The sequence below is a fragment of the Malaclemys terrapin genome, chromosome 2 (genome assembly GCF_027887155.1).
Source record: "Malaclemys terrapin pileata isolate rMalTer1 chromosome 2, rMalTer1.hap1, whole genome shotgun sequence".
Classification (NCBI taxonomy): Eukaryota; Metazoa; Chordata; order Testudines; family Emydidae; genus Malaclemys; species Malaclemys terrapin.
Genome location: NC_071506.1, coordinates 106,117,627 through 106,141,675, shown reverse-complemented (window position 1 = coordinate 106,141,675; position 24,049 = coordinate 106,117,627). Strand labels below are relative to the sequence as shown.

At 42.7% G+C, this 24,049-nt stretch overlaps 1 long non-coding RNA gene across 1 annotated transcript in view; it reads left to right on the top strand.

Annotated features, from left to right (window-relative positions):
- LOC128832548 (uncharacterized) overlaps nucleotides 1-22,758 on the top strand; it is a 419,194-nt gene extending 396,436 nt beyond the window's left edge. The window contains exon 9 of the long non-coding RNA XR_008444003.1: nucleotides 22,321-22,758. This is a non-coding gene — a long non-coding RNA (uncharacterized LOC128832548). The remainder of the gene's footprint in view (nucleotides 1-22,320) is intronic.
- The last annotated feature ends 1,291 nt before the right edge of the window (nucleotides 22,759-24,049 follow it).

The window sequence follows — 24,049 nt, the reverse complement described above, 5'->3', positions numbered from 1 at the left end:
TCTTATTTGCCAGTGTTTGATTTTGCAAAGGGACACATTTCTGTTTAGCCAAAGTGAGCAGAGATGCCTCGTACTTGTGTGCAGATAACTTCTGCTATGTTTGTGGTGAAGTGACTTTTGCATCACAAAAGTGCAGTATAACCACTATGGTTAAGAAAGCCTATCACCTTTATTTTGGCTGCAAAATTGGAGATCAGGACAAGAGGTGGGCCCCACACATATGCTGCAACACTTGTGCAACAAATCTTTGCCAGTGGTTGAACAGGAAAAGGAAATCGATGCCTTTTGCAGTGCCAATGATTTGGAGAGAGCCAACAGATCATACCAGCAATTGTTACTTATGCATGATGCCTCCAGTTGGGAAAGGTGTGTCAAAGAAGAAAAAGTGGACTGTGCATTATCCAAACATTCCATCAGCTATACGCCCAGTACCCCACGGAGAAGGACTGCCGGTTCCTGATGCACCAGAATCATTCTCACTTGAGTCAGACGAGGAAGAGGAAGAGGATGAAACTTCTGGTCCTGAACCATCAGTGTCACAGGACCCACATTTTCTCCCATCCTCCTCCTCCTCTGAATCACACCTCATAACACAAGGTGAACTGAATGACCTTGTCAGGGATTTGGAACTACCCAAGAGTAAGGCAGAGCTGTTGGGCTCCAGACTAGAGCAGTGGAATCTCCTGGCAGGTGATGTTAGGGTTTCCATGTTCCATGACCGTCAAAAGGATCTTGTCCCATTCTTCTTCATGGAATCTTGTAGCCTGCAACAACATCGATGGTGTGATGGCAGCCCTCAACATTGTTCACGATCCAGATGAGTGGAGACTGTTCATTGATTCATCGAAGACGAGTCTTAAAGCTGTTTTACTGCATAATGGCAATGTTTTGCCATCAATTCCAGTTGGTCATGCAGTCCATATGAAGGAAACCTATGACAACATGAAACAACTATTGAGGTGCATAAATTATGACCAACATCAGTGGCAGCTTTGTGGTGATTTGAAAGTTGTTGCTCTCTTGCTTGGTCTGCAGACTGGATACACAAAGTACTGCTGTTTTCTCTGTGAACGGGATAGTCGTGCAAGAGATTCCCACTACATCAAGAAAGATTGGCCACTCCGACATTCATTGGAGCCTAGGAGGAAAAGTGTTCAGAATCCACCACTTGTTGAATCAAGGAAGATTTTGTTACCACCCTTACACATCAAGCTGGGTCTGATGAAGAACTTTGTCAAGGCCATTGACAAAACACAAGCAGCTTTCAAGTACCTCCGTGGAAAATTTCCAAGGTTAAGTGAAGCTAAGATAAAGGAAGGTGTCTTTGTTGGTCCTCAGATTCGTGAACTTCTTCGAGATGATGCATTTGACCATGCGCTGCGTGGCAAGGAAAAGACGGCATGGAAAGCCTTCCAGTTAGTGGCAATAAATTTTCTCGGAATCAACAAGGCAGACAACTACAGGTTGTTGGTGGAAAACCTCCTCAAGGCATACAAAAGCCTTGGTTGCAACATGTCACTAAAGATACATTTTTTGCACTCTCATCTAGATTTTTTTTCCACCGAACTGCGGAGCAGTGAGCGACGAGCACGGCGAGTGATTTCACCAGGACATTGCAACAATGGAGAAATGCTATCAGGGCAAATGGAGCCCATCAATGCTTGCAGACTATTGCTGGACAGTGACAAGAGATGCTCCATTTAATGAATACAAGAGACAAGCCAAGAAGCGCCGAGTAGACACTGAATAGGACTAAACTATGTATATAATAGTTTTTTGCCTTTTGTTTCATAATAAATTTTATTTATATAACCCTTTTGCTGATTTTTAAAGTGTTACATAAACAGGACAGGTGAAATATTATCATGTAAAGCAACCATAAACACATGAAAAGACCTAGGTTTACAATTTATGATTAAAACTCTACTATCTACACAATATACATAGACATAAAATGTAAAAACTTAAATATCTTAGAAACAGTAGCCAATCAGTTGTTTTAATTGTCATATTTGAATTCAGCACATCAAAATACATAATAAATAGCACATTTTATCTCTGAAGCAGACGACTTCTCAAAAATTGTAGACCAGTGTTATTAGTATAGTACAGGGGTAGGCAACCTTTCAGAAGTGGTGTGCCGAGTCTTCATTTATTCTCTTTAATTTAAGGTTTCGCGTGCCGGTAATACATGTTAAGGTTTTTTAGAAGGTCTCTCTCTATAAGTCTATATTATATAACTAAACTATTGTTGTATGTAAAGTAAACAAAGTTTTCAAAATGTTTAAGAAGCTTCCTTTAAAATTAAATTAAAATGCTGATCTTACACCGCCAGCCTGCTCAGCCCGCTTCCAGTCTGGGGTTCTGTTCACCTAGGCCTGCAGCGGGCTGAGCGGGGCGACTCAAGGTCAGGGGAGAGGGCTGGGGTGTGTGTGTGGAGGTGCAGGGCAGAAGGCTGGGTGTTGGGGGGTTTCAGGGCAGAGGGCTGGTGTGTGTGTGGAGGTGCAGGGCAGAAGGCTGGGTGTTGGGGGGGACTTGAGGTCAGGGCAGAGGGCTGTGTGTGTGTGGAGATGCAGGGCAGAGGGCTGGGGTGTGTGTGGAGGTGCAGGGCAAAAGACTGGGTGGGGGGGTTCAGGGCAGACAGCTGGGTGTGGGGGGGTTAAGGGCAGAGGGCTGGGGTGTGTGCGGAGGTGCAGGGCAGAAGGCTGGGTGTTGGAGGCGACTCGAGGTCAGGGCAGAGTGTTGGGGGGAGGTCAGGGCAGAGGGCTGGGGGGGTGCAGGGCAGAAGGCTGGGTGTTGGAGGCGACTTGAGGTCAGGGCAGAGTGTTGGGGGGAGGTCAGGGCAGAGGGCTGGGGGGGTGCAGGGCAGAAGCCTGGGTGTTGGGGGGGAGGTTAGGGCAGAGGGATGGGGTGTGTGTGGGGGTGCAGGACAGAAGGCTGGGGGTGACTCGAGGTCAGGGCAGAGGGCTGGGTGTGTGTGTGGGGTGGTGCAGGGCAGAAGGCTGGGGTGCTCGGCTCGTGGGGGTGCTCCCAGCCCCCTGCCATGAGCCGCTCATGGCAGGGGGCTGGGAGGGATATGCCCTGTTCCACCCCCTTCCCCCAGGCCCATCCCTACCTCTCTCTGCCTGCTCTACGGAGCTGTGTGCACGCTGCCGCTTGGCTCTGCTCTGCTCCCTTTCCCCCTCGCAAGGGCCATTGCCGGCAGGGAGAGGGAGGAGGAGAGGCAGAGGGGCCGGAATGCACCAGGCTGTGGGAAGAATTGGGGAAGAGGGAAACTTGGCTGCCGCAGGACCAAGCTTCTGCCTCCTGCCCCCGCAGGGAAGAGCGGTGGGTGGGGGCTGAGTGTGGCGGTGGGCTGTGATTCCCCCCACCGTTCTCCCATGCCGGGGCAGGAGGCAGAAGCTTGGTCCTGCCGCAGCCAAGTTTCCCTCTTCCCCCGCTTCTTCCCCCAGCGTGGCGCTTTCCGGCCCCTCCGCCCCTCCTTCTCTCACCGGGCAGGCAGCGTGCCACTCAGAATCGGCTCGCGTGCCGTAGGTTGCCGACCCCTTAAACTCATAAGGGAATCAAATCAAGACTAGGCTTGGTTTGAGATCTGAGGCGCAGGAAAGAAAGCAAGTCAGAAGAACTGGCCTCTGCCCTCAGCCCTTTGTTCCACATACTTCCAGTTGGATCTTGGGCAAGTCATGTGTTAACCTCTGTGTGTGTCAATCTGATATACTTACCTACCTAACGGGTATTTTTGAGTTCTAGTTCATAATATTTGGAATCCTCAGATGCAAACCACCAAAGAAGCACAAAATAGTCTTCAAATTTTGTTGACATCTGCATTTGGAATTACTGAGGACTCGTCTTCACTACTGGGGAGATAGACGCTGCTGCAATTGATGCAGCGGGTGTTGATTTAGCGGGTCTAGTGAAGACATGCTAAATCGACAGCAGAGTGCTCTCTGGTCAACTCTGGTACTCCACCAGAATGAGAAGAGTTTAGGCAAGTAAACGGGAGAGCATCTCCCGTCAACGCAGCGCAATGAAGACACCGTGGTAAGTCGACCTAAGCAACGTCGACTCCAGTTACGTTATTCACATAGCTGGAGTAGAGTAACTAAGGTAGACTTAGCCCCGTAGAGTAGACAAGGCCTAGAAATAGGACTGAGGATATTGTGCTTTTCTATTGTTCCTTCCTCCCAAGATCTCCAAGTGAGTTACAAACACAAATGGATTAAACTTCAAAACAATCTGAATAGGCAAAGGAAGAGAAGAAACACACCTATGAGAGAGGTAAATGTAAAGGTGAAATCCCCTTTAACAGATGTGGCTGCTGATAGAGAGCGGTTAAGTGGCTTGTCCTAGCTCTCACAGGAAGTCTATGGCACAGCTGAGAGAGAAGCAAGAACTCTTGATTCCTAGACCTGTGCCTTAAGTAAAGACTTCCTCACTGACCTTATCATAAAGCCAAAAGAAGGGGGGGATATAATAATGAGGTACAGACAAAGAAAGAAAAGAAATAAGTCAAAGGGGTAATATTCTTTAAAACTATAACAATTTGTATTAAAAACAGTGAGAATCAACTATTATGTATAGCTGAATATTATGTTTATGTTAGTAGAAAAAAGGAAAGCCATGACTGGCAAGAAGGTCATACAATACAATGCTATATTCATAATACTGTGTCAGTTTTTTACTTAAGATAAATATGTCAGTGTTAAGAAGTAGGATTTTTCTCAGAGATAAGAATGATTCTACCTCTACAAGTTCATACCATTCTATACCTTTCTTAGGCTCTCTAAAATGTGAAAAGTATGTTGCATAGTTGATATACACCTGAAATAGGGCTTTTCAGAGGAAAGAAAATGGATTATTACCCTTTAGCTATCCCTGTTGGATACACACTTTTAAATATCTGAACTGAAGACTGGATAATGTATCTTGATTTTGCCATACAGTGAGCTGGAAGTGCATTTATCTGGTAGAAAAGAACACAACTGATACAGAAGTTTGAAAAAGACAGTTTGGGCCACATTTTAAAAAGCTGGGCCCTAAACTGTACATGCAAATCTCACATTTGAGTGTGTGAATAAAGTACACATGAAATAATCATTTGTATACTCCAGGGGTTCTCAAACTGGGGGTCGAGACCCCCCAGGGGGACGCCAAGTTATTACATGGGGGGTCGCGAGCTATCAGCCTCCACCCCAAACCCCACTTTGCCTCCAGCATTTACAATGGTGTTAAATATATAAACAAGTGTTTTTAATTTATAAGAGGGGAGAGGCTTGCTGTGTGAAAGGGGTCACCAGTACAAAAGTTTGAGAACTCGGCTAAATGTACAATAATATTTTGCAGTTATAATTTAGGTATAGAATATTGAAAATATAACTATTTGTGTCTTTGGTTCATATGTAGTTTACACACTTCTCCAATTAGCTGCATTTATCAGTTAGCTTTGGAAAGATACAAAACATTTTGGTCTGGAGAAAGAACAGGAGCTTGCACCAAAGGTGATCAATACAAAAAAAAAAAAAAAAAATACAATTATAGACTTTCTTTATCTAAAATGATTCTTGACTTTTTTTTTCTATTCTGATTACGCCCTACAATCTCTAAGATCTGGGACTTTCATGCAAAAATAAAAGGGAGAGACTGATATTCTGGGATTCTGTAAATCAAGTGGCTTTTATCGCCACATAAAGAATCTTGACAATTGAAAAATATGCTTTCAAAAAGTTTGTCACAGAAGGAACAGAAAAATGGAGAATAAATATTTCTGTAGTGAGATCTCTATATGCAGGCCTGTGAAAAACAGATAAGAACATAAGGGACAATGATTTCATATGGGGGAAAAATAAACAAATGGAAATCTTTGGGAAATTTTCTCAAAAAGAACAGGAGTACTTGTGGCAACTTAGGGACTAACAAATTTATTAGAGCATAAGCTTTCGTGGGCTACAGCCCACTTCTTCGGATGCATATAGAATATATGCATCTAGAATATATGCATCCGAAGAAGTGGGCCGTAGCCCACGAAAGCTTATGCTCTAATAAATTTGTTAGTTTCTAAGGTGTCACAAGTACTCCTGTTGTTTTTGCGGATACAGACTAACATGGCTGCTACTCTGAAACGGGAAATTTTCTGTTGACTTTTAATGTAAATTTAAATACCTATGTGGTTTCATACCCTCTATTAGAAGCAGACATGGCAGAACATGTTTCAAAAATAGTTTATTATCATTTGCACTGTGATGACACATACTCAAGTTGCACCATAAAAAATTAAGTGCGAATCCCAAGTAGTGTTCCAGCTGATGCAAGCCAAACAGATGAACTCACAAAGAGTGAAACAAAGGCTAGAAAATACATACTGATACTGTGATATTTCAAGTTGCTCTGAAAGTAAAAACGAATAAGTGCCTATTTTAAGTCTGAATGTGTGGATTCCTCTGAGCATATCTGAGTAGCCGAGGAATTCAACAATTGTGTGTAACTACTTGCATGTAAAGGCCCAGTGCTGTAAAGACTTTCCACCAGGCATAGTGCTTGCCATAGGCTAGTACTCTCAATGATGTCAGTGAGCTGAATTGTGAGCCTGACTGCACACCTGCAGATGAAGGCCCACTGCCACTGCTGGAGAGCATAGCTGCCAGCCGGCTGCTATTCACAATTCTACTCAGGTGGGTAGAGAGTGGGCAGAACCTAGTCTCTGCCTTCCCTCAATGTGCTGGCCAGCAAAGCTGAGCTGGTGCAACAGGGGAAGCAGGGATCAAACTGTGACTCTCAGTCACTGTTTGGTCCCTGCCCTGGTCCTGTTGCAGCAGAATTATGCACTGCCCCTTACTTGGACAGATCAGAAGGTGCAATCTAGTCCAAAGGGAGTATTCACAATAGTAAATACGACACGCAATAGTAAGCTTTTATAGAGTGAGTCCCTAAATGAAAAGAAATTTGTTATTCAAACATTACTGAATGCTGTCTATCATGTCTCATATCTACTGGAAGAAGTGCACTTGATTCTGAAGCATGATGAATGTAACCGCTGTAGAAGTAGAAAGATTAATGATTTAAACGGTCTATATTATATGCTTCTATTTTCTTATGTTTGCTTTAATCTCTTAACTCATTTTCCATGGCCAGTTTCTGCTCAAATCAGTAAGTCATTCCCCATAAAATCCTCATTTTACTTCATTGCTTTTCATTATATCTCTAAGTGGAATGAGCCTCCAAGAATTTACCTACGCATAGCAAAACAGAAATTACCAATTGGCAAGTGAAGGTAAAACCATAGATTAATTCAGTGACATGCCAACTGAGTATCTTATGAAAGTGCTGTCTTCTATACATTATACAAGTTGATCATTATTGAGAAGAGGGTTTGTTTTGAGGGGGAACCACTACCTGCACAAAAAGTATTTCAATTGTTGTTATAATTGTAGAAATATAATGGGAATGTTTAAAAAAAGTAAAATTTACTTCTCATTGGAAGGTGCCATTTTCCTGAAATTAATCAGATTGCAACCCAAGTCAGTAAAACACTTAAGTATGTGATTAACTTTAAATATATGCATATGTCCATTGCTCATTAGAGATGAGCTTACTCATGTGCTTGGAATTAAGCATTTACTTAAGTGCTTTGTAGAATTGGGGCCTACAAAAACAACAGGCTGATTTAACATTGAAATCCTGTGGAAAAAGCACTGAAAACATTTTCGAAAAGTTTCAGTAGAGACCCATTTTTTTCAAATATTTGAGGTAAATATATAGTTTTGTTTTAACCTGCCATCCTCTATTTTACTAATTGATAGTGTTCAGTCATGTCAGATAAAGAATGAAACCTGTCAGAGAGAGTGCATCCCTGAAATGCTTCCCCAGCTCAGTACTTTCCAATTAGACTCTTCCTTTTGAGTGTAGATGAGGACCTGATGCAGAGAACAGGGCGACTGGAAAGATGACCTTGGGGAAGTGGTATAGGTTGAAAGTACTGGGCTGAGGAAGCAGCAAAGGTTGGCAGAGGTCAGGGGTGAGAGTCTGTGCTACGCCAGGGTATGTCTACACTGCAGAGGTGTGACTGCAGCACATACTGGACCTAGTTTTGATCTAGCTAGCTTGAATAATAATAGCAGTGAAGCCACGGCAGCACAGGCAGAAGCATGGGTCGTACAAACCCAGATGGGACCCTGGGTATATACTCAAGTGAATAGCCCGTGCTACTCCTTATAGTTGATTTCAATGGGAATACTCAAGTAAAATTATGCATGTGCTTAAGTGCTTGCAGATTCAGGGCTTAAGTACATCATTGATGGTGTTTTCCTCCTTCTTTGGAGGTCCAGAAGTTGGATAAATTATGTAGTTGCTCTATACATCTCCTTAGTACCAATTCATCCAGTGCAAATAGAAACTGTGGGATCAACACCTGACTCAAAGGACTAGCACTTAGCCAGGTAGCTTGTAATGACCATTCAGAGGATTATAGTGCAGGGTAAGCATATATATTCCAAAACTTTTATTTTACATCTTAAAAAAACCCCTCAGAATAAACTCAAATAATAGTGGATGATCAATAATTAAAAATGAAGGGAAATAATTATTAATACAATTAATAAACTTCAAAACTTGAAGTAAACATTTCTAAAACGAGAGAGAGGAGAAATAATACAAAAGACAATTTCTGGATAGTAAGGGCATTACTCCATTGCTGACCACTGTTTAAAAGGTCAATTACATTAGAATAGCACACCTGCTGCACATTTGTGTCTTTAAAAATTCATTAAAATGGAAGGTGTCTTCCTGTTTAGCATCTGCTCTAATTAATGTATTTGCATCTAATTGCAGCAACTCACCTTTAGAGCTTCCTTACTCATTTCCTATGGCTTCAACCTGAACCTTGAACATCTAATGGTTTGCGAAGTGAAGGCTGAAGTCATGATGTAAATTGAATGGCTTTGCCATTGTCAAAAATACTGACTGTCATAAGTCTCCTATGTGGTATCCTTTTCTCTTTCATACAAAAGAAGTGTCACAAGTCTCATTATGTGACTTATATTATGAAAATCTTTATGTTCATTCTCTTTTTAGAAGACACTTTTAATTTTTGTTCCTTAAATTGCAATTATAAAATTACAGTTTGGTTTGCTTTAAATGGAGACCTTCCCAAGGGTTGAGGGCTCCTCACAATGAGCCAGATCTGAGGGAAACCAGTAGGAGAAGTAAGTGGAAGACAATCTTCACAACTATTTCCTTTCACAGGGTTTCCTCCTGAAATCTTATATTAGGGTTTGGAGTTTGCCTCCTGTATGGAACAGGCATTGAGAAATATTTGGGCCACCATCTTTGACAGAGATCCATGTTCATCCCAGCTGGTGGAAGCCAGGAAAAGTTACCTGTGACCACCGTGAATGGAAATAATAGTGTGTTCTTTAGAGGAGGGAACTGCCAACTGGAAAAATCTGAAAATCTAGAAATTTCAAAATTCATCAAAATTTCTTTCAAACATTTTTTTCAAAAAAATTTCCATGAAAAAAAAATGTCCCTTTTCAACCTGCTTTTGAAAGGGCCAATGTTTTTTAAAAATTCAACAAAAAGTTTTCTGAAAAAGTTTTAACAAGTTTTATGAAAAGTATTCTGCAGTTTTTGACCAGCTGTCCTGCCAACTTCTCTGAAAATGCAAACGTTACATATATTAGTCCAATATATGAATTAGAATCTGAATCTTCAAAAAGCCAGCAGTCAGTGCAGATGACCTCTTTAACTATCACCTCATCTACAACTCATCAATCTTTGAGCAATGGTCTCTATATGTATTCCAAATGTGGGTGCACATGAATGCCATGGGTCTGAGCTGGAAGATTTCCGTAGCAGTGTCTGTTGGCCAGCACATGGACTGTATGTAGCCTCATGGTGCAGGCGAGGTTATATGAGGCTGTGCGGGATGAGGCCTCCTCAGTTCCCTCTTACCACTGCATGGTCAGAGTCGGAATCCTTGTTCCTCCATACTCATAGAGTGCCTGTGAGAACAATTTGTCTGTTGTAATTAGTGTTTCTCTTTTCTGATATTGTTAGTGTTAGTGTCGTTAGTCTCACCCTCGCCTTGTTTGGGGCTGGGCTTCCCTGCCCCGCTTCTGTGGAGGACTGTGCCCCATATTCCAGGTTTCAAGAACTGAGTCATGTCCTCGCTCATTCTCAATGAGCACCACCCTTGCTTCTGCTGCTTCAGGGAAGCCCATCTAGCTGCTTGCTTCCTATTCATAGGCAAAATCACTGAGAGAGATGACAACTAAGCTCAAACAATATGACATCTGTCAACATTCTGGCTGCATCCAATTGGCCTGTAGACTATGGTGTAACATGGAGGCAGCCCTGATAGCGCACAATATATCTGTAGATCCAAGAAACACCTTCTACTTATCACACATCAGCCACAGACCATCTTTCTGTTCAGCGTGAAACCCACTAACATCTCCTGTTACCCATAAATGCTACTCTGAAACAAAGCCCCCCTCTTTTTAGTAGTCCATTACAAAGCCTGAGAATCCAATCGGCTTCTTCCACATTCTTTAGGCAAACTAGAAAGCCCACTGTATTTGTCTCATTCATCATCCTCATATGGCAGTTAAGACTAAAAACAGGCCTGATAAGTACCTGATTAGAAGTCACAATGACTCCATAATTAAGGTTGTAACTAGTTTTTTTTGTTATACCCCTGGAAAACTGAGAGCATTTTTATACACATGATATTTTCATTTGTTGTCCATGATGCAGTCATAATGACAAAGGTTTCTCGTGTAATGATAGTCTAGTACTTAATATACAAGTTTCCCAAATAGGTGTACAGAGGATGGGGATACAGAGATAGCATTAAGGCTGTTTGTGGCACATTAACTCTGAGCTTTCTGATTTTCTTTTCTTTTCTTTTTTTTCTGGAGCAAAGCCAGTATTGAATACTACCACGCATAATTTACAGGAAGAAGTAATGTGTGTGGTTCTGAAGCATGTTGCATGGAACAACTCTTGAACCAATAGTGATTTGGGCCCTGATCCTGCAGTTGGTTCCATGTAGGTGCTTTTAGTATCAATGCTTTAAATGGTCAAAGAAAGATAGGAAACAAATAACAATTTCCTTCTGTTTTCACAGCATTTTGTTTTTTAAAAATAAAGCTGCTAATTTAGCCTCCAAGGTCCTTTTCACATATAATCAGCAAGTTATTCTCTTTAAAATCTCCATTTTACACACTTGGTTAGATGGTTGCCAGCCAGGGAGTCATGTCTGCTGCCAAATCTCCATGTCATTTTAAACAGCCTAAGTGGAAAGAAACTCATTTCTTTGTTGGAGATACAGAAGATCACAGAAAGAATGGAAAGATACAGTAGGTGGTGGTTCATTTATGCCAGGCACTGAGCCTCCTCCTACCACGTGTAGACAAGTGTAGAGGTTCAATAGCTACGTGAGCAATAATGGAAATGGCAGATATTTCGTTTAATAAAGACTTCATTATTCTCATAAAACCTCAGTGTGAGGCAATGCTGCTGTAACCATTCTCATTAAGCTGAATGTGAAGATCCTTCAAAGCTTGTAAACTTGCCAGTAGCAATCAACGATTCTTGCACATTCCCTCCAGCCACTTTTCACTGCACAAAGGTTTTTTAATTTAGGCTTTTCACTTCAGTGAAGAGTTTTTCTTTTTTTTTTCTTTCTATATTTTTAGGGGGAGCGGTGTCTCTATTCCCTTCTTTTCAAAGCATAGATCTTGGGGGTTGAGGGAGGGGGGGACCCTTGACATCTGGAGAGAATTTCAAGTTGCCCTTCACCCTATGAAATGAAATCTGCAAGTTTTTAAAAAGAAGAGTAGAGGGATCAATCAGCAAGAGACACAATTAACTTTTATCTGACAAGCTTGTGACAGTGTTCAGGACTCTCCACTGAAGACTTTGTGGAGGCCTTGATTTGTTTGAAAAGTTCGTCCTCAGAACTTCAGGTCAGAGAGGCCTTGTTGGCCTATGAATAAAAGCAGATACAATTACTCTGATGTTGTCTGGTGCCACATTTGACACACACATACATTAAAATGTGTAATGGAAAAAAATGTCCATAGTTGTTAGAAATCCTGTCTGGAGGTTCTGCTGCTGCTGTTTCTATTTATTTTGTTTGTGTTGGAAGAGAGGCTTTAGTCACAGTGTGTATGTTTTGTGATAGATCTAAAGGCTTATTGAACTGGATTTTAGAGGTTTTTGATAAAATCAAGAGTGCATATGTTGCTGTTTCTGTAAGAACAGTTTAAATGCAGTTTTTAATTTTGTATCCATGTATATCTTCTGGAAATTGGGATATTTGAATATTCTGAACAGAATATTAATTTTTCTTTATGCAAAAGCCCACACATTCCTTACATGTATCACATGTGCATAAATTCCACATACAAAGCATGCGCATTCGGCACACACATCCCTTATAAATCCTACAAAAACGCACACGAATCATACATAACTTAGAACTACAGCCTCTACTTCACTTGTACCTTCTTCCTTCTTTTGTTTCTCACACGTCCATATGCATTTATTCATGCTGAACACTTATGGAGGTACCTCCTGTACCTGTACCATTTTCATGCATGGTACAAATATCACATACAAATCCATTAGATGATTAGACTGTCACCCGTGACTGCTTCATGCAAATAGAACTCTTATATATAGTACCACACACTTTTGCACACAACCCAGGTATGTCCCTTACACATCCACATATTGCATAGATATGCTACACACACATGTACAGAGAACACAGTACGTGGTATACCAACACAAACTTAGAACATACACATACAGGCATGTAAGCTTGGTCAGAGCCTCACTCCGCGTGGCTACTGTCAGTTTCAGTTATAGGTGCAGTACTAATGAGAAGCCCATTCAATGTTGATGTATAGTGTTTTTGACAGGATAAGGGTCTACCCACACAAAAATAATTATATAACCCACCCTCCGCCCCCCACCTCTCACTCCCTGTGCCTGTACTATTCTCTGTTTCTTGTTTCTGTTATACTAGATTTGGTGCCATTAGCCAATAGAAAGACAGACAGAAAATCTTACAGCTTCATGGACATATCACCGAAGTAAATTGAAATCACTTTTCCATTAAGCAACAAGATAATAAGATTAGAAAGCAGATCATAAAAGTAGTTCCAGAATAATGAAATAATGCCATGCTATTGCTGGAATCTGGAAATGATACTACATTAGCCTACTCTGTGGGATGTCATTTAGTATTTTAAGATATATTCCTCTAGGCATTAAAACAGAAACAACTTTCAGACCCTTTCTTTGACATGGAAATAAAATTGACTGTTTCAAACAATACTGACATGGTTTGGCAAAGAAACGATGAAGGGAATTATTAGGAGATAAGTACTTTGCTGACTGCCAGGTTTGTAGTCTCACTGATGTGCCAAGAAGAATAACCTGTATGAATATTGCTGGATTACACTGGAAATTCCTTTCCTGTTGCTTTAATCCATTATTATGGGACCTGAAACAAATATATATTTGTTTCCTTGGCAAAGTCTTCTGAATTCATCTGCTATTAATATTTTAATGTTCTATTTGAGGTATTACAGTGCCTTATTCTCAAGTTAAACTCTGACAAAGTCAATGCAGGGAACAACCAAAAGTGAGAGAGCCTGACCTATTCAAATGCTAATCACCCTGAAAGGTACTGTCAATCAAACCTACTGCATAGGAGTATTGTGATGATAAACTATTAAATCATAGAATCATAGAATATCAGGGTTGGAAGGGACCTCAGGAGGTCATCTAGTCCAACCTCCTGCTCAAAGCAGGACCAGTCCCCAAGTAAATCATCCCAGCCAGGGCTTTGTCAAGCCTGACCTTAAAAACCTCTAAGGAAGGAGATTCCACCACCTCCCTAGGTAACCCATTCCAGTGCTTCACCACCCCCCTAGTGAAATTTCCCCCCCCCAATATCCAACCTACACCTCCCCCACTGCAACTTGAGACCATTGCTCCTTGTTCTGTCAACTGCTACCACTGAGAACAGTCTAGATCCAATCTCTTTGGAACCCCCATTCAGGTAGTTGAAAGCAGCTATCAAATCCCCCCTCATTCTTCTCTTCTGCAGACTAAACAATCCCAGTTCCCTCAGCCTCTCCTCATAAGTCCTGTGCTCAGGGCTGGCTCCAGGGTTTTTGCTGCCCCATGCAGCAAACAAACAAACAAACAAAAGCCGCGATTGCGATCTGCGGGAGCTCTACCGCCGCCGCTTCAGTCTTCGGCAGCAATTCGGCGTGTTTGAAAGGTGCTATATAGTTGTGTACTAAAAGTAACCAGAGCATACCACAAACCCATCCAGCTGGGGCTGGTGACTTAACCTCCAGACCCATAGTATATTTAAACACTTGTCCCTTACAAAATTTACTGTATAGTTGCTAGAGAACCATGCACATTACTCCTTGGGGAATTCTGTGCCACTGCAAATGTGCAGAATTTATGTCCCCTCCAGATTTCTTTGCTTCCCTGCAGAAAAATGACTTTCTGATGGGGAAGCAAAGGGAAGCCACAAGAGCGGTCATACAACCCTCCCCAGCAGTATGTTTTGGGTGCCTAAGGCAGCCAGCAGAGAAGTATATCATTGTGGGGCAGAGGGCGGGACTGGGGAAGACCCGGCTGGTGGCTCCTACCCTGCACTGGGCTCAACTGTTAGTCCCAGCTGGTCTGGGGAGGACGGGACTTTGTCTTCCACTGCACGGCATCCAGGCCTGTGTCAGACCCACCCCCAAATTTCTCCTCTGGCTGCAGAAAGTGCTGCAAAATCCCTATGTTCCCCCCCTCCCCCGCTTTCTGCACCCATTGCTCCTCAGTTGCAGAGGAAGGGATCCCTGTACAGGGAGCTGCTCCCCCATCTGTCCAACACCCATACATTCATACCCCCTCAAGCCCAGACCCTCCCACCGAGCCCAACTCCCCCACACTCAGAATCCCCCCGATGAGCACCCAACTCCCCCTGCACCTGGACCACCCCAATGAGCCACCCGCACCTGGATCCCCACCCTACCGAGCCCCAACCAGCTGCACCTGGATCCCCACCCCACTGAGGTCCACTCCCCCAGTATCTGGACTCCCCGCTGAGCCCCCCACAATGACCCCCCTGCCAAGCTCTATCCTCCCCCACACTCAGACCCTGCCCACCGCTGAGCCCCAACTACCTTAATATGGACCCTACTCCAACAAGCTCCTTTGCATCCAGATCTTCCCTGCACCCAGATCCCCTGCTGAGCTGCCCGCACCCAGGTTGCCCCATACAGAACCCTCTCAACCCATACCTGGATCTCCCCACATTAAGCCCCTCCACACTTGGATCCTGTCTTGCTGAGCCTGCCTGCCCACGCAGTGGGGCAGGGCTCTGGAGTATTTCTGGGGCAGGCCGGGTCTTTGCGCTGTGTCAGGGTTGGATGCAGCCTCACCGCCGAGTCCGTGTCCAGGGCGGGGAGCTATACAGTGATCTCCCACCTCTGTGCAGCCAGTGGACTGTGCTCCCCAATGCCATGCTGGAGCCTCCACATTTATTTGACAAATAACATTTTCACAATTTTGCAGAATTTTAAAATATTGTGCACAGAATTTTAAATTTTTTGGTGCAGAATGTCCGCAGGAGTAGCACATATTTCAGTACCAGCTGCTGGGTTCCACTTCTCCTGCACTAGGAGGCTGGTGATGACCTGATGATAACCAGCTTACTACTTGTATAAAATATGTCAGTCAACTTGGAGAGTGCTCCCAGGCACTATCTTGGTAATCTTTCCCCTCATATCCTTAGGCTGGCCGTGCCTTTAGTGGAGTGATCACAGCTGGAGCAGAATATGAGGTAGTGGTGGTGGAGTGAGACATGAAAAATAGTTTTCACAGGCCCTACCAGAAAGTTAAATCTGGCTTTACAAGGGCAGAACTACTTCAACAACACTAGCAGGAGGAGTGAAACAGATTCTGGTTCTGAACACCCCAAACTTTGAGGAAGTTGAGATCCGGATCTGAATACAAACAAGCTCTCAACTGGCAATGATTTCTGTTAGGGTTACCATACGTCCGGATTTTCCCGGACATGTCCAGCTTTTTGGGCCTCAAATCCCCATCCGGGAGGAAATCCCAAAAAGCCGGACATGTGTGGGAAAATAGGGAGGGAGGAAGGGAGGGCCTGGCAGTGCTCGGCTGGGGGCCAGCGCCGCTGGGGCGGTGCCGAGGCCAGGGCCGGTGGTGCGGGACTGGGGGCCGGGGCCGGCGGTGCGGGGCTGGGGGGCCGGGCCGGGACTAGCGGTGCTCGGCCAGGCCAGGGCTGGTGGTGCTGGGCGGGGCTGGCGGTGCGGGGCCGGGCCGGGGCTAGCGGTGCTCGGCCAGGCCGGGGCTGGTGGTACTGGGCTGGGGCCGGCAGTGTGGGGCCTGGGCCAGGGCCGGCGGTGCTTGGCTGGGGGCCAGGCCAGCGGTGCTCGGCTGGGGGCTGGGGCCGGCGGTGCAGGACCGGGGGCCGGGCCGGGGCTAGCGGTGCTCGGCCGGGCCGGGGCCCGTGGTGCTGGGTCGGGGGCCGGGGCCGGCGGTGCTGGGCCGGGCGGGAGACGCCGGGGCCAGAGCCTCTTGGCCTGGGCCGGCCGGCCACCAGAGGGAGCCGATCGGCTGGACTGGGCCGCATCGCGCCGCACCCCAGCCCCAGCTTACCTGCTTCAGGTAACCTGTTTCAGGCTTCCCGTGAACATTTGATTCGCGGGAAGCAGGGGAGGGGGAGGAGCAGGAGGCGGAGTGTTCAGGGGAGAGGGTAGGGTTGGGGGCGGGGAAGGGGCGGAGTTGGGATGGGGCGGGGCCTCATGGAGTGTCCTCCTTTTTTAAAATTAAAATATGGTAACCCTAATTTCTGTAATGTGGGAACTCAAAACGTTCCTGTATATAGGAAAAGTTTAGATCTGTGTCCAAAATTTGTGGTCTCTGCTCATCTGAGGTAATGTCACAGTCTCACATGATAGCTGGTCAGATAAATTCCTTCAAAATGAAGTTAGAAAAAAAAAAAAAATAATGGAGATATCCCATCTCCTAGAACTGGAAGGGACCTTGAAAGGTCATCGAGTCCAGCCCCCTGCCTTCACTAGCAGGACCAAGTACTGATTTTGCCCCAGATCCCCAAGTGGCCCCCTCAAGGATTGAACTCACAACCCTGGGTTTAGCAGGCCAATGCTCAAACCACTGAGCTATCCCTCCCCCCAAAAGCAGGAAGAAAAGCAGAAAAACAGGAAAATCCACGATCTCCTTTTCCAACCCACCTGCCCTTTTTTCTGACCAGCTGTGTTCATCTAGTCAATTTCAGAAGATGAGGTTTGTATGTGTGTATTCACTGCAGAGTATGGTCTAAAATATAGAAGGTTATTCTCTTTTTTTAATAATAGAGGAATCATCTTTCTGAGGCCCAGCCAGAAGGGAGAATGGATACAGTGAGGCCCTGAATGTCTGAACTCTTACCACTGTTTTGAGCTATGAGACAGGCAGTGTTTAAAAATAGAAACTACGGTTCTTCTGGCTGTGCAGCCTCTTCCCCAGTGATTCATTCTGAAGAATGAAGTCATGCTCGGAGCCTGCTGTTGACTGGGCAGGCTGTTTCCAACAGAGTGAGCAGCAGCTCGTACTGCAAGCTTAAAAGGCTGTTAGAGATTTGCAGGTCATACACCCAAAGGCAAAAACAAAGCCAAAAAACAACAACAATAGCACACACCCACACACAAAGATACAATTTTTGAAATTAGAAACATTAAAGGAAGATTTATGAGCCTCTGGTTTTAAGAAACCATTTGGTACTTTGGAGTTTGCAAGCAGTTTACTTTGAGATTGAGTTTTGTGATTTTTCCCCCTTTTTTGAAGTTTTAAATAGTTTAATTCAGCATGTGCACTGATCTTTTTATACTGAAGTTCTCTTAACTTGCTGTGCTACTTGTAAAAATCAGAAAGAGTTAGGGGAAAATACCTGTTATTTTTTAACAGCAGCATTACTGTTTGTTACATGCATTAAGGAGTCCTGCTTGTGAACTCTGACTTTACTGTCTGCTCAGTTTCCTCACAGGAGCACTGTGTAATTTTGTTTTGTTTTGACAGTTGGTGACCTATGACCCTCGTTCCATAAAATGTTTAGGCTGAGGAAGGCTGAAAAGAGCTTTCAGACGTGATGGTTCAGGGTTCTTTTGAGACAGGCCAATCATCTTTTCCACCAGCCAAGTCCATATATAGTGCTTACTTTTAGTCTATACAATGCTCTTGTGGAACAAATCAGATCAAAGGATTTAACATGTTTGAAAAATGCACATCCGCAATGCGGAGAAGAAGCACGTTATGGAAATCCCTAATATCGCATTCAGGCAGCCTCCACAACTTTTACTTCAAAGTGACTCCATGTTCTCAATTTTCAAAAGAAAAGAGGGAAAAATGAGAACAGGGTGCACAGATCCTCCCTGCTTAATTCTATTTGAAAGCCAGCTAAGTTCTAGAATGTTTCTTTACTGCTTTTTAAAGGGTCCCCACTGAGCCGCCTCTCAGGGTGCACTGCTTATTAATTGTCTGCACCTGTAATTATCTCCCACATTTGAGGTTGTATAAGTTGCAGACTGCCTGCCTTCCTGTTTTTGGAATGCAAATGACTCTCACTTTTATGGGAGTGGAGGGAGCAGCGAATAAATGCATAAAGAACAGCCTTCAGAAAATAACCTCACTGTTTGGGTCCTGTTCACAATACGATGTGCTGGAAAAATCCATGTTTAAACATAGTTCTTGCTTGTGCGGGCCTAATATATATTGGTTCCTTGACCAATATGGACAGAAGTCTTTTTTTTTTCTGAGAACCATGTCAGTTAATAACAATACTTTGCATTTCTGTACCACCTCTGAGCCTACCAGTGTTTTACATACATTAATTAAGCCCTATAAAACATCTATAGAGAAGAATTATTATTAGAGCTGGATGAATAAGTCACAATGAACATTTCATTCAGTAAATACTACTGTTTTTGTCTTCTGAAATTGTTCATTAAAATTGTAATATTCTTACATTTATTAATTCAAAATTAGTTGTCAGTTTCTTCAGAGAACAATTCTGGGTCTGTAGATCTTTAGAAAACAGTTCATATGAGAATATTCACGATTTTCTCTGTGCTGGTTAGTTACAAAATCACCTGGTCTAATTTCTGTTCCCTGATTGGGTAACATATATCTAAGCAACAATAATACAAATTTAGAATTGCATGTTTGAGTGCAAAAATCACAAGCTGGAATTCACACAGTTAAGAGTTAATTATATACTTTAAAATTTGCTTTTGACACATATTCAATCATTTGAGTTTACAATTTCCTCTTTCTGAGTTTTCACATTAGGAAAGCTCATCTGCTATGATATTAATGAAAAGTGAAGAAAATAGGCCTGTGAATGGAGGTGGAGTAAATTCATTTACAAATTCAAACTAATATTTCCAGATATTTTTGGAATTCATATTTTAATTATCTCCATTTTACAGATGGGAAAATATAGTGTGAAGCAGTTACCCATTATCAAACAGAAAGTTCATACAAAGCCTATCTCTTCTGACTCCAGGGCCTGATTTTTAACCCTTAGTAGACTTTCTTCCAATGCAGTCTCTATAGCATAGTTTGCTGAGCACAATTCTTTGAAAACTGAGCAGGGATGGAGATCCCTCTACAAAAATGGGTAAAGTAATATCTAATTTGTCACTTGTCCAAATAATAAATCCTATCCTATTATGAGAGGCAGCAAGTCTTGGCCAACAGGGCACTGGTCTGGGGCTCAAGAGAATTGCTGGGTGAAATGTTTCAGCTGAAATTTTTTTTTCAGTGGTCAGTGCAGATTTGACAACATTGAAATGTTACATAAATGTATCTGTTTCAATGAATTGTTCATGTCGAAAACACAACGAAACAATGTTGTGAGAATGTCACAAGATTGTTTTGACATTTCTGAAATGACATTTTTGATTTTTCTATGTGAAATGACTTTGTTTTGAAATTTCCTTCTGTTTTATTAAAAAAAAAACATTAAATGCTTGAAATCTAAACAAAATATATCTTGTTTGATCCAAAATGATTTTTTTTTTGATTCTCTGAAAATTTTGAACAATTTTGTATTTTGGGTAAACCTGAGATGATTTTTCAGAATTGTGAGTGAATTGACAAATCGATTATTTGTACAGCTCTGTGCAGGAGACTTGGGTGCTAGTCCCAGCTCTGCCAATGGGCACATCACTTCACCTCCCTGTACCTCATTCACCCTTCCCTACCTTTTGTCTGTGCGGTCTGTTTAAAGTATAAGCTCTTCAAGGCAGGGGCCATCTCTTACTGTGTTTGTACAGTGCTTAGCAGAATGTGGCCCTGACCTTGGTTGAAGCCTGTAAGTGCTACTGCATTATTTATAATAAATGATGATAATATCTGACACTACCTAGGGGTGAATCCACACTAGGAAGTTATGCTAAATATTTATCACCATTGCTAGCTCTGGTGCAGTTCCACCGGTGATAGTGACAGCAAGAGCACCAATGCAGGGTGGGGATCTAGGTGGCCACTGGCGTATTAAGCACCATGTCATCTGGACCTGTTCAGGTATTCATGACACATTGTTTAAAATATTGGTGGCTGCTGATGCTCCCACTGCCTAACACTGGTGAAGCTGAGCTGTGTTAAAACTCCTAGGAAATTTTAATAGAAAAGACTACTATAGACACAGCCTTAGCTCCTATGTCCATTGTGTCTGAGAGTTTAACACAATTCAGAGACACAGCTAAATCATGATTAGGTCCCATTATGCTACAAGACACTACTATGTTTTAGAAAACAGGAGTGTTGACTGTCCTTTAACATGGTTAGATTTTGTAATGTAGACTATTTGGATGAGAGTCTGTTTTAAGGGCTTGCACCTTTTGTGTGACTGAGGAGGCTGAAGTAATCATTTATTCTCCAGCAAAATCTGTGACTTTCCTGTCTTTTGGCTTCATTCTTGGCGTGGTGGCAGAGAGGTTTAAAAACGGACCTACTGATGTGTAGCTCCGTGACTCTGGCTGCAAAGAGAAGGTAGTAGTGAGGGATTAGTGTCAGAGCATCCATCTATTTTCAGGCTTTGCCTCATCACTCCTGACATTCTGCCAAAGGTCAGACATGGACCTTAGCTATTATCCCAGTCTCTGCTTAGTTTGAATTTGGCTGATTTGGAATCTTTTCTTACCCTAGCCTCAACCTACCAAGGCCCATATGTGGGGAGAAAAGAAAATACCTAGTGCAAGAAACTTTAAGCCACATGGAGTTAATTTAGTTAGTCTAAGTGATAGCATTGATTGCTAGCATATTCATTCTGCATTTCTGATCTACAGGCTGCAGTTTACAGCTCTAAAAGTGGCAGAGTGCAATGAACCTCATCCTGATCCTGTTGGCGTAAATGGGAGTTTTGCTGTTAGAGGTAGCTTCAGGTCCAGTGTATGAATGAGAGATAAAGAGGTGAAAGCTGCTTCCTGATAATAAGGTCTGCGGTTAAGGCACTGGCCTTCTGGAGATCTGGGCTTAATTCTCATCTCTACCACAGACTTCCTGTGTGCCCTTAGGCAAGTCACTTAATATATCTGTGCTGCAGTTCCCCATCTGTAAAAAATGGGGATAATACTCCTTTCTCTCAGCCTTTGTCTTGTCTGTTTAGATAGTAAAGGCTTCAGCTCATGGATTATCTTTTACTGTGTATTTATATAGTGCCTTGCACAATGATCTTGTTTGGGGCCTCTAAAGCCTTCTGTGATATGACAAATAGTAAGAAAACGTTGCAGAGGTTTTATTTCCTTATTGATCTGAAAACTCCAGTAATAATAGTAAGCACTTATAAACTGCCTTTCATCTGAAGCTTTCACAGTACTCTCCATGCACTAATTTGTCTTCTCAATAACCCTGCGAGGTAGGTACTCTTATTCCCATTTGTCTGATGGGGAAATTGAGGAGAAGAGAGGACAAGCAGTTTGCTAACACTCACACTGAAAGATGTTGGTGAAGGTAGGAAGAGAACCCAAGATTTACCCACTCCCAGTCCCTTGATTTAACCTGGCTAACCAGGATTGCTTAACAACGGCATCCTCTGAGAAGGTTAGAGTGGGTGAATATTTTCTTTGGCATGTGAGTAAATGACTATCCCTTTTCATGTGCTATTCCAAAGTGGGATTGGGTATTCTAGTGATTTAACATGACGCAAGCAGAATGTTAATCCATATGCTATAAACGTTGTTTGATTTTTTTTTATTTATTTTTTTTAACTAGGTGCTGCGGGAAGAAAACTTTGGACCATCTCCAATGCAAAGTTCCCAGAGAACCTAACAGAACAATACACTGAAAGTGATTGAAAATAAAAAATGAATTAACAAGCTTTGGTGGAAATGCTCTCCTTCACTCCTCCATTCTATCAGTCTAAAGTGAAATCTCTGGGTGAAACCCTGGATCCACTGAAGTTAATGGGAGGTTAACGAAGGACTTTAATGTGTCCAGGATTTCACCCTCTGTTTGTTCAGTCTTTCTCAACTCAGCCTTCTCCTTGTGGCAAGACTAACAGGAGCCGACCACTGAAACAAATCACCCAGCTGCTGGAGCTATCAAGTGATCAAGACTTTAATCAACAGGCTGAGGCCCCTTTGACTTTCAAGCTGAGGTTTGCATGATTGGTGCAAAGGATACTTGGCCCCTTGTGGGTAATTAAAAAAAACAAAATGAAAGAGAACCCCAAGGCAAGTTGTGATTTATTTCTTTTGTTAAATGGCAGGTCACAAAAGCATAAGGACATGCACAAGGCAGTAGCCTGGTTATGGAACATACTGTAGTTACATTCTCATCTATGCTATGGATTGCAACCATGTTGCAACAGGATCAGGTCATTGCAGTGTAACCACATATGAAAAGTTGTGGGAGGGGAGGACTGGAGTGAAAAATGTGTCAGTTCTGCAGCAATACAGAGGGGACATGTTCCCATTTTCTCGCCTTCTCTCTCTCTCCCTCCCCCATGCTGTTCCTATATGTCAAGAGACAACCATGTAAAAAAGGCCCCCTGACATGATTGTATTTGAGGTGTAGATGGTTGTAATATGGTTTCAGATCTGCCCCATTGGCAGTAAAGGATGTACCATATTGCTCTAATACAGTGGTTCTCAACCAAGGGTATGCGTACCCCTGGGGGTATGCAGAGGTCTTCTGGCGGTACATCAGTTCATCTAGATATTTACCTAGTTTTATAACAGGCTACATAAAAAGCACTTGCGAAGGGAATACAAACTAAAACTTCATATAGACAATGACTTGTTTATACTGGTCTATATACTATACACTGAACTGTAAGTACAATATTTATATTCCAATTGATTTATTTTAATAATTATATGGTAAAAATGAGAAAGTAAGCAATTTTCCCATAACAGTGTGCGGTGACACTTTGTATTTTTATGTCTGATTTTATAAGCAAGTAGTTTTTAAGTGAGGTAAAACTTGGGGGTACGCAAGACAAATCAGACTCCTGAAAGGGGTACATTAGTCTGGAAAGGTTGAGAGCCATTGCTCTAATACATTAAAGGACAAATGCAGCAAGGAAACAAATGAAAGAAACAATGGATTTTTCTGTTATTTTCTTAATCATTTCTATATTCTTCTATTAACTTCTCCACTTTGCTTGTAAAAGCAAATGGATGTTGGAAAACAGAGTTGACAGTGCAATTCAGGCTTATAAGTAGTGTTCTAAGTAATGTTATATAGCAATTTGGGTTTATAAAACCAGGATGCTATATATGAATCCATGTCCATATGCCAAAGAGCTTTGGAAATTTCACCATAAAGTTGCATAGTAAAATTCTGGCCTTTGAAGTAAGAAAAAGAAAATGACCCACAATATTATAAGTGATATGTTTTGGGAGACAACTAACCCAGATTTCATAGTCTCTGGGTATAAGACAAAATAGGGAGAATGATGTCCCAAGAACACTGAACCATGGACTAGACAAATTATGAT